Raw genomic sequence first — 18,888 nt, forward strand, 5'->3', positions numbered from 1 at the left:
TTAGTCTTTTGCCTCCCATCTTCACATCTCTACTTTACCCAACTGAGTTAGAAGGGGAAATACATAGTGAAATTACAATAACATAAATTATTTTGTTGTATTTTCTCTCTTTGGCTCTTTCACTTTCTCTGGAAACACAGAACTTGAATGAATGAATAATTGAAAGTCTCTGTCTCTCCCTTTTCCATTCTACTCTTTTTTTCACCTCATCACATTTCTTCTCTTTTCTTTCCTTCTTTGTAACTGAAGATAAAAGGTAAAAAAAAAAAAAAATTAAAGCAGCAACATATTCTAATTAGTAAATCTTATGGTCAACTTCTACCCATATCTCTCATTTGATATCTGCCTAACTGATTTAGTCATTATCCTGTATAGGAAGGTAATAAGATAATTTTTTTTAATTGCAGGCAAAGTAAAGAAGAGAGGGAAAAATTGAGAAAGAAATAGTCTATTATTAAGGAAAGAAGGAAAATACAAATGGGAAGGGAAATAAATCAGGAAGACTGAGCAGTATTAAGCTCAAGTGGCTGAAAAGACAAAGAGAAAGAAACCAAATTCTCCCTATAATGCTGCATCCATCCTTCCTTTCCAATCTATTGCCACCAGCGCCAGCCTGCATTATTTCTTAATACCCGAATTATTGCTATGTCGTCTTACCTAATCTCCCTGCCTAGAGTCTTTATCCCAGTAGAAACTGTCAACAACACTCTTTTTCTCACGGTGCTCCCAATTCAAAGAAAAAACAAGACACTAAATGACTTCTGAAAGATAAAGTCCAGTATAAGCATTTTAAGGATTTTCATAATCTGACCTAACCTTCCTTGCCAATCTTGTTTCTCCAGTCTCCCCTACATGAAACTATTGACTCAGTCACAGCATTCTTCTCACCGTATCCAAATACACAGGAAAATGAGACTAGATCTCACCATTTATTACATCATGAAAAATATGAAATCTGGATCAAGGAGAATAATAAACAACAAAAATGTTTCACAAAGCAGTGTGGCAACATCGTAAGCTTATAATTACAGCACTTATGGTATAAACAGTTCTCACAAATACAGCCTTCTCCTTTTTGTCTTCTGTCCTTTGCTTAACTGATCCTATCACCGGGAGCTTTCCCTGCTACTCTCTGCTTCCCAAATCCTATCTCACCAGGACCAACAAGAAGATCTCTTCTTCATGGAAACTGACATTAGCTGATTCATTTGGAAGAAGTGTCATTAGCAGGATTATTCTGGCCCCGAAGTACCTTGTTAACACCACAGCATCTGATTTGATTCTCTATGGAGACCAAATCACTCAAGTTCCATTTCAGTTTTTATTCTGTAGATTTGTTCAGTACAGTGGTTTAAATGACCATTTCACCCCAGTTTGGTAGATAATTCAACCAGCATCCAATCATTTGCACAGCCTTAATTTGAAATAATTTATAAACACTAATTACAGGAACAGTTAAAATCACCATTGCTAATATTATAACTCTTTGGGAGCCTGATATAAATGGGATTTTTAAAAAAATAGCATATTTGAAGATAATGATAGGTGTAGTCCATGATCAAACAGATTTTGTGGTGAGAGAAGTTTATTGTCAGGTATAATTAAAGCTGTGGGTACTATTTTGAAAGTACAGACTTTAGGGGCCAGGGAAAGAGACTTTTTGAAGTAAAGTACAAATTGGGAATAATTACGGTGATGATCATGGAGTGCCAACATCCATTTCATCGTCATGAGCTCAGTACCCTTCAAAGTTCCATTGAGTCCAGGAAAGCATTAGTATAAGACCAAAGGCAGCTTTGGGAAGAATACTTTTGAAATATTAAGGAGTAGAGTGACTGTCAGTCAGCAAGCTCAAAAGTGGAATGAAGGGTGAATGTCTTTATCACTAGTAGAAATTGTACACTTCAAAATATCTTAAGAAAAAGCTAGTTTTCTTTTTCGTGTCTGATGTTGAATTGCTCGAAATTGTTTTTCTTTTTTTATCTATTTTGATTTCAAAACTGGGTAAAATTAAACGTTTTAGGGGAGTTTATATAGGTGGAAATTATGAAGAAAAATAAGTAAAAGATTATTAATCAGACAGGAGAGTAGAGGCTTCTGGGGCGCTATCCATGTTATATGACTTGACATGGGTGGTGGGTCTATGAATGTTCACTTCATTCTCCTTGTTTAGGTTTTATGCATTTTGCTCTTTGTGAAGAAATTATTTACAAAGTCCACTGATAGTAATTCATTGTTCACCTTCGAAGTTCATTAGCCCGTGGGTGTCTCTTATGCCATAACCAGGGCTTTGCTCACATTCCGTTTTGCCCACATGAAGCGGTTGTGCATTGAGATGACTTCTTATTTTCTAGAAGAAATTCTGAACCTAGTCTGGCCTTCAGTGATGTTCAGTCTTTTTGTGAACGGGCATGAGAAGATGTCCTTCTTCAGCCAAGGATGAAGTCTTATACTTTGTTAAAGTACCTGATGCTATGCTATACAACTAGAGTGCATTCATTCATTCATTTGACAGATATTCATTGACTTACCTACCAGCTGACTCCCTGGGAAGCCAGAACAGTTTGCCAACTAATATGGTTCAATGGCATTTGATAAGCGCTATAAAGATACTAGCGATCCAGAGATTTCTCCCAACTTTCAAATTTATTTTGGCTAGTGAATATCCTTCATTCTCATTCCCACCTACATCTTACATGGGGATGCTAGAAGAGGATCGACCAGTTAGAGGGTGAAGACGTAATAAAATTGAAAGGGTCAGGGACAGCAGAGGAAGAAGATGGCAGAAACTGTACAACCCGCAAGGCCTCAGGATCCTGCACAGTTTAAATTGAACCAGGTATTCTTCCTATTTCCATGCTTGATTTTTGCTTGATCCTTCCTCTTGCCCATGCCCCAACCTGAAGGAATCCAGCCCATCACGGATACCACTGAGACAGATCGAAGCCAGGGAAAGGTTCCGGGATCAAAACTTGGCTGAGTAGGATGAAAACATCCAAGCAGCCAGAAGTAGAAAGAACCAGAAGAGAAACCTAACCCATTTTCAAAGGAGTGCCAAAGGTGAAAAGGAGGCAAGCCAAAATTACTCATCAAATCCAGAGGAGGAACACAGAGCCAGAAGCTGGGAGGAGAAAGAGAGTCAAGAAAGTCAAGTGCCAGGTAAAAACAGAAATAGAGACTTGAAAAAAAACAAAGCACAGTGAAATAAAGGGTCCAACAGTAATTGGGAACCATTCCTTGGGGTTTGATACTGGATTTTATTGAGTATGGGTTAGCTGAATTTAAAAGCACAGGATCTGAGCAGGTGCCTTTGCTCCTTGTGATTTATCCCTCACCTTGTTGACAGTCCATTATTGACAAGGCATTAAAAACACTTACCAAACAAGATCTGGAAGGCATTTAGGTCATCCTGTTAACTAACCAACTTAGTCCAGACTGATCTGGCCATGACGATGACCACACCTCCTTAGGACAATTCTCCGTAGATTCCTGCATTGACTATTTTTGGGGAACTAAACACTGGAACAAGTGGTACACTTGAATAAATGGTTCAGGTCCAAGCTGCCGGAGACATGGCAGATGGAAATAACTCACTTACCAGCAGGAAATTGAGTGAGCACTTAGGATGTCCCATGCAACATGCTTGCCCAAAGTAATTTAAATATAATATCCCAGCATATTTGACATTTTGAAATTAGTCCATTTGATTAAAATCAATTAGATATTTTTGAGGATCTTGATCCTCCCCAACCCGAGTTTATACCATAATTTCTTGACGACTAGGATTATCTTGCCCTATTCTTTTTAACCCCCGTACTTTCTAATCAAGCCTCAAAGCGTGAAGTATGCACTGCGGTTCTTAGCACCTCAGAGATCCTCTCGATTCTCCCCGTCCCACACTGGGAAAGTGACCTGCTCAGTCAACATGGGACAAAGTGTTTAGTATCAGCCTTAAAATAAGTGCTTTCTTTTTTCTGTCTTCCTTTCTGCTTTTCAGAGAAGAAGCAACAATAATTTAAACTTTTCTGCTATGTGACACACACTCCACAGGCACTCTAATAGCTGAGCCAGAGCTTAACAAAGGCAATGGGTGTGTTTGTGTGTGTGTGTGTGTGTGTGTGTGTATCACACAATGTGATTGCGGATGTAGGTGGGAGACAGGAAAGAATGTTTAGGCACATGCATATTTATATCAAAGAGGTGGTAGGACCCACAAAAAAGCCTTCATTTTTGTGGTGTTAATGTTCTGTTCTGGGGAGCGATTTGGATGGAAGGAAGAGGAGTTGCTAGGGGGTGGATTCATAGCTCTGTGTAGGGAGGCTCAGGTATGAAGACAACGGAAGTCTCTCCTGGCGTTGGGCTAGTTCATTCTAGGAAGGAAACAATGCAGTGCTTGTCCCTCTTCTCCCTCCCTCCCCACTTCCTTGGTGCCATTCCAAGGTAGGGCCCCTTGGTGCTGGCTGCTCAGTCCTCCCCCAGGGGAGGCTTTGCAAGGTCAGGATGGCCAGAAGAGGCTGCTGGCAGAGATGCTGCTGATCTGGCTCCTCACCCCGCTTTCCATCTGCCAGGGCTTTTGGTGGTGGCAGTACCTCATCCTGACGAGGTCAGAATTACCACCCTGTCACAGGTGGCGTGTGCACCAGCAAGCATCCAGTTGGTTCACCAGTTACCCTCTGCTTGCTCTGGGCTGTAATGTGCCTTTATCTTGCTGCTCCCATTTATGCTTCACAATCCAGCTTTCTCTCAAAACGCTTGGTTGATCACTAACTGCCTTGAATATCAGGACTGTTGGCTCATTTACTTGTTGTATTTTAAAGGAAGGTGCTGGTGTGTGCAGGGAGCAGCTGTGTCAATTATACGTTTGCTGAGGCATGGAGTGTGAGCGGCCTATTACAGTGCTGACTTTAATAAAAGGTTATTACTATGATCATTATCTAGCATTAAATAACTCCTCACAATTGTTTACCCGTTATTCCTCAGAGCGCCCATGTTGAGGTGATCAGTATTAGCAACCCCCATTGTAGAGGCAATAAATCAGGGGTCCTGGAGAGGTTTTAGGAATATCCCCAAAAGGACACAAAATGAACAACCACAGAACTGGAACGGGTCTGGACCGACCTCCCTCTAGCATACTTGGCAAGTGCATTTATTCCACCATCTGCTTAGCAGACCTGCAAAGATGGGCTCCTCTCGCGGGTTGCCACTCAAATACCCTGAGAGGCCTTCCCTAGCGAGCTTATCTACAATAACTTCCTCTCCTGAAGGCTCTGACTTTGACATTCCAGTGTTTATGGACTTCACAGAGCTTAGTGCTACCTGAAGCTATCTTGTTTCTGTGAAGTTATGTGTGTTTATGTTCTTGTTTGTTGTCTGTCTGCACCATTCAGGAAGGCCATCTCCGCGGCAATAGCAGTCTTGCCTGGGTTGTTCATTGTGTATCCATCTTCTTTGTTGAAAGCATATGGCATACAGTAGGTGCTCAATAATGCTTGTTGAGAGAATGGCAATGACAAGAGCCCTGTAAATACTGTTGCTCACACATCATTTCCTATGTCTTTTCATCTCTTTCCGGACTTTCTGGATATAGTCACATGTACAGTCAATTATTCTTAATGGCGCTGGAGCTAATGATCTAGATTGTGGATGGCCCAGGTCCCTGGCTTCCTTTCCTTTTTGGCTTCTTTCTTCTGGAGAGTCCTCCAGATCTTTCAGTCATTTCTCAGCTTTAGTGGAGAGGGGTCAAGAAGAGAGTGGGGTGATGAAAGTCCTGTTAGACAATTTTACTAGTTCTAATAGCTTTGGAAAGGTACAGAGTTGAAATTGCTCATTCCAAGATTGCTTTTTTACCTTATTTGTGGATTTAGAAAAAATCTATCTGTTTTATGTATGCAGTAAAGTGGAAAGTGCTTTGAACAAGTTAAAAGCACTGTATAAATATAAGAGATAATCATGTATGCATGGAGTCCCATTAACCTTGGTCATTGAGAGTTGTTATACATTTAAAGTTTAATAAGTTTTGATAGAACAGTAGCTCACACTTTTCCAATGGGTAGGGCCAGACAAGGGCTTAGAAAATGTGTCTTTGATTGATTTTTTTTTTAATCATCAAATCAAGATAAAGCTTGAAATCCCTTCAAAGACTGAAGGGTTGGCAGTTGTGCTGATTTCTCATCAACAAGTAGGAATCGGCTAATGCTAGTAAATGTTCGAATTTTCTTGCTTCAAAGTTCAGGCAATGAGAATATAGTTCCCCCCCTCCCCCAAAATTTTTGGCTGATCTTGGAAGAAAGCCTCCTGGATAATCTCATATGAAGTTTTCTGTTTAAAGGTTGTTTTTAGTGTTCTTTATAGCCCTATGTGCAATAGAAAATGTGTTGCCTTTTTGTTTTAAATGTAAGCAATCAATGTAATTCCATATATTTGGTAATGTGCTGTTGCATTTGGTCCTCACTACAACTCCATCTATAGATGTTTTTGTAGCCACTGAAGGTGAAAAAATGGAACCAAAGCCATTAAGTGCCTCACCCAAGGTCTTAGAAGAAGAGACCAAGAAAACTGGTCTGGCTCAAGTCTCCTGACTCCAGTTTAATATTCCCCACAATAATGTTAGAAAACCACATTGGAATGGGAAGTGTGATTCCTAGTACTGCTGTCACACCACCAAGCTTCAAAGGTCAGGCAAATGTTTTTCTTTATGGTTAAGTTGGCCACATTTACTCAGTATGTACTATGTTCCAGGCCCTGTGCTTTGCCCTGGGAGGATACAGAGAAAGTAAAAGACAGGTTAGACTTCCCTGGCTCTTAGAGGCTGGTGGGGATGGGAGACACACACCTAGAAATGTTGCTATAATACACAGGTTGGGGTCGGGGAGAAGTTTGGGGGGAGGTGTAAGAGGGGAATGCACTGAGAGATACAGAGCCCTCTGGAAACAGAGGAGGAGCAGTATCTGAAAACAATCCAGGAAAGGAATCATCTTTCATACCAAGGTGAATTTGGCATGAAATAGAAGTATTTGCGTATTTGTTATGTAAGTAGGTTAAACACAAGAACTAAAATACAAATGGCTAAAGTGGTTTTCCATGGGCCGTGGAACTTGGGGGATAGGAAAGGGGTTGGGGTTGCAAGGTGGGGTAAGGCCTGTCATGGTTCTATATAAACCTTTCAGTATTATTTGATCTTAAAGGCACAGGTATGAATTACTTAAATATTAGTTTCTTAATGTCTTTAAAGAATGAATAAGGTTTCTACAAGGAGAGGGAGGAGAGGAGTCATTGCTAGCAGAGGAACCAGCGTTAACAGAGAGGAGGCAAGAAAGCAGAGGGAAGAGCAGGTGACCCATTAGGATGACAGTGTGGAACACGCCTCTGTGGATAGGGACACAGGAGCTGGTGCTCGATTGCAGACGGCCTTGGCCAGAAGGACACGCACACACACGCTCATGTGGTTGTTGGCAGGAAGGCAATAAAGGGTGTTGGGCAAAGAACTGAGCTCTACGTATGGCAGTGGTTCTCAGCTTGGAAGTAAACCTGTTTGTTGAAATGAAATTGCTGGGCCCCACCTCACAGCCAAAGTTTCTTCTTGAGTAGGTCCAGGGTAAGGCACAAGAATTCCCATTTCTAATAAGTTCCCAGGCAATGCAAAGGCTGCTGGTCTGGGAACCACAGTTTGAGAACTAGTAACAGAGTAATCTAGCAACAATAAGTCAAGGCTGGAGTAGTGCGAGAATGGAGGCCAGGGGACTGTTCCACCAGGACAGAGCAGAAGGAGTGGGGCCCTGATGGGGAGTGATGGTGGGAAAGTACAGAACAGCAATCAAGAGAACAGGCCAACTGCTTCAAAGCACAGGGGACCATCAGACCATGTTCTGGGTCATTTCAGATCACAGATCACCTTAAAATCTCCAGTGCCTGTGCCAGGTACACAAGAAGCACCTGAAACCCATTTTTAAAATAGCAATCCTGTCTAGAAATTAAGCTGTGAGCTTTATTTTACTTTCCCTACCTTCCCCATCAATAACCTGACTCTAGTGCAGTCTATGGTTGCAAAAGCATCTTCCAGGGAGAGCATCCATATCTGCACCTAGTCAGCAAGTGTATCTATAAAATACAAATATAAAATATGTATTTATAATGATAATATATAGAGAGAAAATCGTATATGTAAAATTGTGTTAAAACTAATTTCTTTATTAGTTCATTTTGGAACATCTCTGTAGCCAAATAGTGTTCAAAGTTAATATGGAGTGTAGGAAGCATCCATCTCTAGCAAGTGGGACCAAAAATGATTAACTCATCATACCGTAGAAGTACCCCATGAAAACATAGAGGAATCCTTTATCCATCCAGCATTCCCTGAGTGTCTGCCACGTGACAGGCACCGTGGATGTGCTTGGATACAAAGAAGCATAAAACGTGGGCTGCGCTCCCAGCGGTTCACCATCTAGCAGTCTTTGTCCTGTGCTCTTAAATCTGCCTAAGGATTGTGTTTTGTTTGTAATAAAAAATCAAAAGCAGGGACCAAAGAAGATAGTTAGCTTTTCTACCTTGGCCACCTCTGTTGTCTAATTATTCAGCTGAGGAGGACACTTGGTTCTGGGTTAATTCACTGAGCTCAGATATGTTCTGCTGACCCATAGAGAGAGTGGGGAGTGTCCAGCCCCCAGGTCTTTAAGTCTAGTGAGCATTTTATCACAGAACACCTTTTGATCCCAAAGAGAGTGCCACTTGGGGTTTTCTTTTTTTTTTAGATTGACACCTGAGCTAACATCTGTTGCCAATCTTCTTTTTTTTTCCTTCCTTCTTTCTTCTTCTTCTCCCCCAAAGCCCCCAGGACATAGTTGTGTATTCTAGCTGTAGGTCCTTCTGGTTGTGCTATGTGGGACGCTGCCTCAGCATGGCCTCATGAGCAGTGCCGTGTCTGCACCCAGGATCCAAAGCAGCGAAATCATGGGCCACCAAAGCAGAGTGCATGAACTTAACCACTTGGCCATGGGGCCAGCCCCCTGGGTTTTTTAAAAATATTATTTGTTTTACTACCTCCAAAAATAACCAAGTCCTTTCAGGACCAGAGAGTGGTTGGCACTGGGATGGGTTTTCCAGAAGTGCTAACAGTTCTGGAGAAGAGTGAGTGTTTTCACAACCACAGGTCTGGGTGCCTCACTTTCTACTGTCAGTGAGAATCATGTCCCAGTGAAAATAGAGAAGCAGAACGACTGTCAAAGGGATAAGGTGACAGGGAGTGGTGTTTACTCGAGTCAGAGAGCAACCGAAAGTGATTGCAGCTGGAACCAAACAAAGATGGGTTGCAGGTCAAGTTCCTCTTCTATTTTAGCTAATCAGAATGCCTAAGTGGTCTTTCTCAAATGTTTCAGGTGTGCTGGCTATTCCAGCTCTAATAAAGACCCACATTGTTATACCAACCTAGACCTCTTGGGCAGTGGAGTGAAACAAAAGGAAAAATGTTCAGTCTCATTAGAATTAATGAAGTCATCCATGGCACCCAGCTTCCCTGCTCCAACCTCAACCTCATCCATCTCCAAATGTTAGGGATAAATGCTGCTCACATCCATCCTCATCACTCCTCCTTGGCCACCACCAGCATAGTCCATTCTGACATCTCTCGTAGAAGGCAACAGCCTTCTAACTGGTCTCTCATCCTGCTTTGCTCCCTCCCAACCATTCTTTAGATTAAGTCACAGCAATTCATTAATTCACACTGTTAATTCACAGTAATACTCATAGTAATCTTTTGAAAACTCCAATACTACTACTAAAATCTGAATATCCTACACGTACACATAAAACCTAACTTCAGGTTTTTCTCTGGCTCCCCATTTCTCCAAAGACTTAACTAGTTGATTTGACCCAGAGAGCTCTGCATAATCTATGCCTCCCTGCTTTTCCCTCTTCTTGTTACATCACATTCTTCCCTCCTCACTCTCGGCTCTCATCACCCAGATTCTCCTGTGTGAAACACTCCTCCCTCCCTGCTTTGCCAAATCATCTCCTACTCACCTTCTACCTCTTAACCCATTCAGCTCCTGAGGGACACTTGAGGAAGACCCTCTCCTCCCTGGTGAAGCCAAATCCCTGTGTTTTACACTCCCTTGGCGCCATCAACCAGCTCATGAACCCTTCATAGAATGTATCATGGACATGTACACGTTCTTGTATGATTATTTAATTTCTGCTGGTCGCCCCACTACTGTAAGATCCATGAAGCCAGAGACTCTCTCTTTTTACTTACCACTGTATTCTAGAGCCTAGCACAATGTCTGGCACATAGTAGGTACTAAATAAATACATTCTTTGCAAAGGAAGGAAGGATCTATGAGTGAGAAGTTAATACTATTAAAATAAGAAAGAGGAGGTCTAGCATTTTAAATGAATGATGATAAATACTGGTAACACATATTTAAATTTCCAATGGTTGGTAAAGTTCTAAGATATATTTATAATTTATTCCTCATGACATCACTAGGGAGTAGTTAATTTTATTATCCTCATTTCATAGATGAAGAAACTCAGCTGCATAGAAATTAACTACTCAAAATCACACAGCCAGCAAATGTAATATACTTCATAACTTGGGAGATATGATCATACATAACCACAAGACAATCTCCTCTTGGAATCTTTTTGCCCAACTGCTTTTAAGGGTCTTAGCAACCACTGTTTTAAGGGTCATGGATGTATCTTATTTGCAATTGGACTTTGAAAGTGAAAAACTCTGTGTCCTCTTTTCAAATGTGTCTACCTCCTCCATAGATGAAGATCGGAGAAACTCTTATCTGGATTTCAGCTGCCTCTGTCACTTTTCAGGATGAAATTTTTCTACATGAGTGTAAGGATGAGCCATTTAAAACAAGCACAATGTAAAGCAATAGCCCCTTCTCACCTCAGTTTTGACTATATTGTTTTTAAATGAGCAGAACAGAAATTGAGATGGTAAATAACTGGATGAAAGACAGAGATAGTTCAGATTATGGGAAGAGCAGGAAGGAAGATTGAAATAGAGATATATTTATTTAGAAAAGAGACAGTGAAAAGGAATGTACTGCCCTCTAAATGTCTGCAGGATGCCTCCATAGATCAGTGTATTTGGGGCCTAACCTGGAATAGAAAGCCTCATGTTTAGACAAGGCAGAGGCTTCTGGGAAAGGAGAAAGGGAGGAACTACGTGGAAGGAACAAATCACCTGTTTGGAAATGGAAGTCTAGCTGCAGCAGTTCCCTGTATTTGAATTTTCTGTGAAGACTGATACTGATTTCACTGGATTAGTAGCCACTGGAAAGATGACCAGTAGGAATACCTCAGCTGTATGACAGGAAATAGAATTGGACGATCCATCACTTACAAGATAGAACCTGACTCTGTGGGTGGGATCCATGTAAAGAGGGGCAGGCAGAAGATTAAGAGGAGGAGGAGGAGGAGGTGGAGGGAGAGGAGTTATAACAGAAAGAATTTTGAAAAGGTGTCCAAGAACATGGACTGTACTGTAAAATGAGACACAGGGTACAAGCTCTGGTGTCCAACTGCTGGGATTTGAGTCCAGGCTCCATCGTCTACTAGTTGTAAGCTCACTAAACCTCAGATTTCCCATCTTTAAAATTGGGATTATAATCATTTCTCTCTCACAAGATTTCTTTTAAGGCTTAAAGAAACTAATGCTTGTTGACTTTATAGCACATAGTAAATGCTCAATAAATATTAGTGCTGCTACTGCTGGTGAAGATGATCTGTCCCCAGATAATGTAAACCTGAAGTACAAGCTATGTTCAATAATATTGGGATCCACCAGAAATAACCAGGAATAATGCTGTATTGGACTCTCTTCTAGGGGAAGTCATCACCTAATAGTGAGCTTTATACCTTTGATGCAGAAACCCAAGGTAGGATGCCGTCTTCCAGAAATTGTGCATTCTAGGCTTCTTCTGTGAAATCATTTTCTTCTCTCCCTCTTTTAGCTTCCATTCTCCATCCTTTTTCTCTCTGCTTACTTTTCTACTTTGTACTCTATTTTCCAGTCTTTTGAAGCCTCTGCTCCTCTTCCCATGTAAAGGTCTATGAAATAAAAAATTTGAATAACTCTATAACTATAAAGGAAATGAATTTTTAGTTCCCAAGAAAAAAAATCTCCAGACCCAGATCCAGTTGCACTGGAGAATTTAACCAAACGTTTAAAGAACAAATGACACCAATTCTACGAAATCTCTTCCAGAAAATAGAGGAGGAGGGAACACTTCCCAATTTGTTTTATAAAGTGAGTATGACTTTGATACCAAAACAAGGCAAAGTCAGTAAAAAAATAATAAAACTACAGACCAGTATCTTTGTGAATATATATGCAGATATCCTTAACAAAATATTAGTAAACAGAATTCTGCAATCTATATAAAGAATTACAGGGGCTGGCCTTGTGGACGAGTGGTTAAGTTTGTGCTCTGCTTTGGTGGCCCAGGGTTTTGCAGGTTCATATCCTGGGCGTGGACATGGCACTGCTCATCAAGCCATGCTGAGGTGGCATCCCACATAGCACAACCAGAGGATCTACAACTATAATGTACAACTATCTACTGAGGAGCTTTGGGGAGAAGAAGTAGAAAGAAAGAAAAACAAAACAATTACACACCAAACCTAAGGAGCATTTATTCCAGGGATACAAGGCTGGTTCAATGTTAGAAAATCAATTAATTGAATCCACCTTATTAATGGGCTAAAGAAGAAAAATTACAGAATTATATCAATTAATGGAGAAGAATTCTGAGAAAATTAAACATCCATTCATTATAATAAAAACAACTCAGAAAAATAGCAAAAGAGGGAATTTCTTAACTTGATAAAGAAAACCTACAGTTAACATGGTATTTGTGGTGAAAGACTGAATGCCTTTACCCTGAGATCAGGTACAAGGCATGATGCCTGCTCTCACCACTCTTATTCAACATAATATTGGAAGTTCTAGCCAATGCAATAAGGCATAGACATCAGAAAGGAGGAAATAAAACTACCTCTATTTGTACATGACATGACTGACTACATAGAAAAATCTCAAAGAATCTACAAAAAAAAAAAAAAAAACTCCTAGAACATATATGTGAGTTCACCAAGGTCAAAGAATATAAAATAAGCTTACAAGACTGATTGTATTTCTATATGCTATCAATGAGTACATAGACACAAAAAATTTTAAATGCAGTATCATTAACAATCCCTGAAAAATAAAATAGTTATAATCTCACAAAACATATGCAGGACTTGTATGCTGAAAACTACAAAATTTAATGAAAGAAATTCAAGAAGACCCAAATAAATGGACAGCTATACCATGTGCATGGGTTGGAAGATTCAATATACTAAAGTTGTCAATTCTTCCCAAATTGATGTACACATTTAAGATAATTGCTATCAAATACCCAGCAGGTTTTTTTGTAGACAAGATTTTCCACAATGTATATGGAAAGCCAGAGGAACTGGAATAGCTAAAACAATTGTGAAAAAGAAGAATAAAGTGGGGAAAATCAGTCTACCTGACTTTAAGATCTACTTAGCTTACTGTAGCTATGATAATCAAGATTCTGTGGTATTAATGGGGAGATAGATACAAAGATCAATGGAACAGAAGAGAGAACCTAGAGATAAACCCACATGAATATGTTCAATGAATATTAACAAAGTACAAAAGCAATTCAGTGGAGTAAAGATAGCCTTTCAATAGTGTTGGAGCAAGTGCACTTCCATAAGCCAAAAGAAAAAAATGAACCTCAGCCTAAGTCTCACAGCTTATATAAAAATTAACTCAAAATGGATCACAGACTTAAATGTAAAACATAAAACTATAAAACTTTTAGAAAAAAATAGGAGAAAGTCTTCAGGACCTAAGACTTAGCAAAGAGTCTTTAGATGTGACACCAAAAATATGAACATAAAAGGAAAAATTGATGTATTAAACTTCATCAAACTTCAAAACTATTGCTCTGCAAAAGACCCTGTTAGGAAGATGAAAAGACAAGTGACAGACTGGGAGAAAATATTTGCAAACCACATATCCAACATAGGGCTGATATCAACATTATATAAAGAACTCTGGCAACTCAACAGCAAAAAGACAAACAACCCAATTAGAACATGGGCAAAAGATGTGAAGAGACATTTCACCAAGGAAGATATACAGATGGCAAATAAGCACATGAAAAATGGTCACTGTCCTTAGTCATTCAGGAAATGCAAATTAAAATGTCACTATATGGTTAAAAAAAAATTTAAACAATGACAATACCAAATGCTAGCACAGATGAGGAGAAACTGGATTACTCATATATTGCTGATGGAAAAGTAAAATGGTACAGCCACAGTTTCACAGATTCTTAAAAAACTAACCCTGCAACTACCATACAATTCTGTGGTTACATTGCTGGGCATTTATCACAAAGAAATGAAGACTTTATGTTCATACAAAAAGCTCTACACAAATGTTCATAGAAGCTTTATTCATAACAGCCAAGACTGGAAACCACACAGCTGTGATTCAACTGGTGGTTAAACAAACTATAGTACGTCTATGCCATGGAATACTACTCAGCAATAAAAGAGTGAACTATTGATAGACACAACAGCCTAGATGAATCTCGAGAGTATGAAGCTGAGTAAAAAAAGCCAATTCCAGAAAGTTATATGGTATTTGATTCCATATAAATAAGATATTGTTGAAATGGCAAGACTATAAAGGTCGAAAACAGATTGGGGATAGGGACAGAAGGAAAGTGAGTGTGTCTATAAAATGGCAACATGAGGGAGACTTGGTGTGATAGAAATGTTCTGTATCTTGACTATATCAATGTCAATATCTTGGTTGTGGTATTACACTATAGTTTTGTAAGATGTTATGATTGGTGGAAAACAATAAAGCATACATGAGATTTCTCTACTATATCTTACAACTGCATGTGAATCTTAGCTCAAAATAAAAAGTTTTAATTATTGAGTAGCGTCAGCATCATGGCAGAGTGAACTTGCCCGGGATTCTGTCCCCTCCAACATAAAATGAAAAGGGACATTCATACTCCAACAGAAGACATCCTAACACAACACAAAAACATTGGAGAGACACATGCAGCCATATGATGGAGGGTGGAGAGGCTGGAGCCTCCCTTGGAAGAGCTGGAATAAGGTTAGAGAAAACTTTGCTCCTTCCCAGAATAAACTGCGATCTGCAACCCCAGGAGGCCCCCAAGAGGGAAGGAACAGGGGAGGGGACGTTTGTTCACAGGAACATCAAGGGCCCCCAGGGGCCCATGCAGCCTAGAGGGAAGACCTCTAGTGAGGTGAGAGCTTTCACGGGGGTGACCTCATCACACCAACACCCTAAGAGAGCAGATAGTGAGAGCAGAGTGAGAAAGCCCCAAGAGCATGGAGGAGAAAGCACCCCTCCCCACACCTGCTCCTCCCCTGCTCCACTGCCTGGGATCCTGGCTAAAAGCAGAGGACTCAGAATATGCAGCCCTTGACTCCCACCCAGTTGTGATAGGCGATAACCAACCAAAGCATATCGGGATGCATAAGACCAGAGCCACCCCCTATAGCAATATCAAACATTATATCAAATCTACAGACCAGAGAGAAAATGACAGGTACCCAGAATTCAGTCCTGAGGACACAGAAGTATGTAATTTAAATGACAGTGAATTCAAGATAGCTATCATCAAATAACTCAACAAGATAAAAGAGAATGTACAGAAACAATTCAATGAGTTCAGGAGCTACTTCACAAAAGAGATTGAAACTATAAAGAAGAATCAATCAGAAATATTAGAGATGAAACATAACAATGGAAGAAATAAAACAAAATACGATTCCCTGAACGCTGGAGTGGAAATCATAGAGTAGCGTATCAGCATAATCGAAGATAGATATGTTGAAATGCTCCAGACAGAGGAGGTGAGAGAACTAAAACTAAAAAGAAATGAAGAAAGTCTCCGTGAAATATCCGACTCAATTAGGAAATGCAACATAAGAATTATAGGTATTCAAGAAAGAGAAGAGAAGGATAATGGAGCAGAAACTGTGTTCAAAAAAAATAATAGCAGAGAACTTCCCAAACCTAGGGAAGGAGATGGAAATCCGTGTGGAAGAGGCTTCCAAATCTCCTAGATATGTCAATGTAAAAAGACCTACTACAAGGCGTATAGTCGTAAAACTGGCAAAAATGAATGACAGAGAAAGAATACTAAGAGCAGCAAGGCAGAAGAAAATAAGCTACACAGGAACCCCTATTAGGCTTTCAGCAGATTTCTCTGAAGAAACCTTACAAGCTAGGAGAAAATGGAATGACATATTGAAACCTTTGAAAGACAACAATTTTCAGCCAAGAATACTCTGTCCAGCAAAAATATCCTTTGGATATGACGGAGAAATAAAAACTTTCCCAGATAGACAAAAGCTAAGGGAGTTTGTAGCCTTGAGACCCCTCCCTACAAGAAATCCTCAAGAAGGCCCTCATACCTGAAAGAAAAAAAGGGAGAAAGGGGTCACAAAGCATGGAGTAAGGAGATAAATAGGTAGACAGAATCAAAATAGGATGGCAAATACTCAAGTGTAGCATTAAAGATGAAGGGAAGAAAAACACCAAATATAAAGATAATCTTGTCATTTTAACCACAAATTCACAACACAAGATGGAATAAGAGGGGAGAAAAACAACTTAGGAGGGGAGGAGGAGAGCGACTGAATCGGTTTAGAATATGGAATAAGAGGCCATCAGAAAAGGGATTATTTTATACACAAGATTCTGAATACAAAGCTCATGGTAACCACTAAACAAAAAAACAGAACAGACACAAATAATAAATAAGGAGAAAACAAAGCAACACATCATTAACCTACATAATTCAATGGGTAGACCAAAACACTCAGGACGAGAAACAAAGGACATGCAGGAGAACTGGAAAATGAGTGATAAAATGGTGGCATTAATGAGCACATCTAGCCCCCTGACCTTGACTTCTTAATACGATTCTCCTTTAAAGAAATCAGGGCTACTCGGAGAAATGGCTGAACCCAGGGCTGATGCAGGAAAAAATATACGAGGAGCTTAAAACATTCTGTTGTGTCAGGAAGTATGAAATGCTAGAAATCAGAAGAGCACAGAAGTCAGATTGAATTAACTAGCTCAACCTGCTACAATTTTGGCACCAAAATAAATATTGATAATAATAGATTGAATCAAATCAAGTAGGAAATCAAGACTCTATTGATGTACATAGTAAATAAGTAAATAAGAAAATTGAAAATTTGATGTGAAATGGGATATTTAATCTTAATCAGAATGTTTTAATTTTGGCTCAGATAATGTAAACATATATTACTAATAGAATTAAAAATTAATTTGAACAATACATCTCATGACCTAGAGGATCTTACAGTCTATTTGGCAGGAATGCAATGGACTGTGAGAACTCTAGGATTTGTCTGCCCGGCATATTTTTCCATTTCATCCCCTAGTAGCTGACTAGCTATGGGGAAAATGAAGGAAGAGGAATATAGGATGGCTCTTGTGTTTCTTGCTTGGGTGTCCAGGTGCCACTAATTGATACTGGGAATACAAGAGGAAGAGAAGGTAGGGGGCAGAGGAAGGCAATGGGTTAAGTTTGGAAGAATGTACATTGAGGATGTTTAACAAGCAGTTGGTTACATTGGCTTGAAATTCTGACAAATCCAGCACTGAAATAGCTAACCACATGAGTGGATAACTCATCTAAGGAGGCTAGAGAAAAAGAAAAGCTGATTGGCCCAGGTCAGAACCCTGGGTTAATCAGACATTTAGGAAAAACTTTATGCTGTTTGGGATATGAATAGGACATTGGAATAGAACACTTCATAAGCAAGTACAATTATGATCAAACATGGTGAGCAAAATATTAAAATTTCAAAAAATTACAAACTACCCAAAAGACAACAAAACGTAGAATTTAATATTCTACCACTTAACAGGATGTTATCATCAAGCATGTTATTTATGAAAGTTTATAATAACAAAAATGTTTAGGATAGTGTGTTTTTCTTTTAAAGTACATATTATTTAAGCAATGTAAAAATAGGTGTAGCAGGGCCAGTCCCAGTGACCCAGTGGTTAAGTTTGGCACACTCCACTTTTGTAGCCTGGGTTCAGTTCCCAGACGTGGACCTACACCACTGGACAGTGGCCATGCTGTGGCAGTGGCCCACATTCAAAATAGAGGAAGATTGGCAACAGATGTTATCTCAAGGGGAATCTTCCTCAGCAAAAAAAATAGATAAATAAAATACACATAGCAAAATCTGGAAAGAGATACCTCAAAACGTTAACAGTAATTGTTTGAAGCGGGGAGTTGTCTATAAGGTTCTTCCTTCTACTTTTCCATATCTTTTGATTTGTTAAGTAATACTTTCTAATAAGGGAAACAGTCACAAAAAGAATTCTCTTCCACTCCTTACCACAACTTTCTGGGGTTGTCTGTCCTCGTCTCAGATCCATCTAATACTTGTAGGATAACTCTGGCCAGCAAAGAGAGCTTGATGGTGGCAGGACTTGCTGTTTGTCACTTTAAAGGAGGAAGCCCTGTAGTGGGAAGGATGTCCCTGGAGAGGCTCTGCCAGGGCCTGCACTTCTTCTGCCTTCTGACAAGTTTTCCAAACTTCACCCCGGAGGAAAGTGGCTCTCTAGGGCAGATGATATCAGTCACATAAATATGCCTCACTGTCTCCTCTTGGAACTTCCCAGCATCTGTCTTGATCTTCTGAGCTTCAGTCGTCCTGGTAAAAGCAGCTCTGCTGCTCTGTGCAGATGACATGGGGCTGCCCTTTCCGTGGGAATTCTCTTGCCTTTTGCATTTTATCCCAGGATAAAGCCGT

General features: G+C 39.9%; 1 pseudogene; it reads right to left on the reverse strand.

Annotated features, from left to right (window-relative positions):
- The window catches only part of LOC124240794 (spermatogenesis-associated protein 31D1-like), a 35,414-nt pseudogene that overhangs the window by 12,229 nt on the left and 4,297 nt on the right, over positions 1–18,888 (reverse strand).

This window comes from Equus quagga, chromosome 6, assembly GCF_021613505.1.
Source record: "Equus quagga isolate Etosha38 chromosome 6, UCLA_HA_Equagga_1.0, whole genome shotgun sequence".
NCBI classification, from domain to species: Eukaryota; Metazoa; Chordata; class Mammalia; order Perissodactyla; family Equidae; genus Equus; species Equus quagga.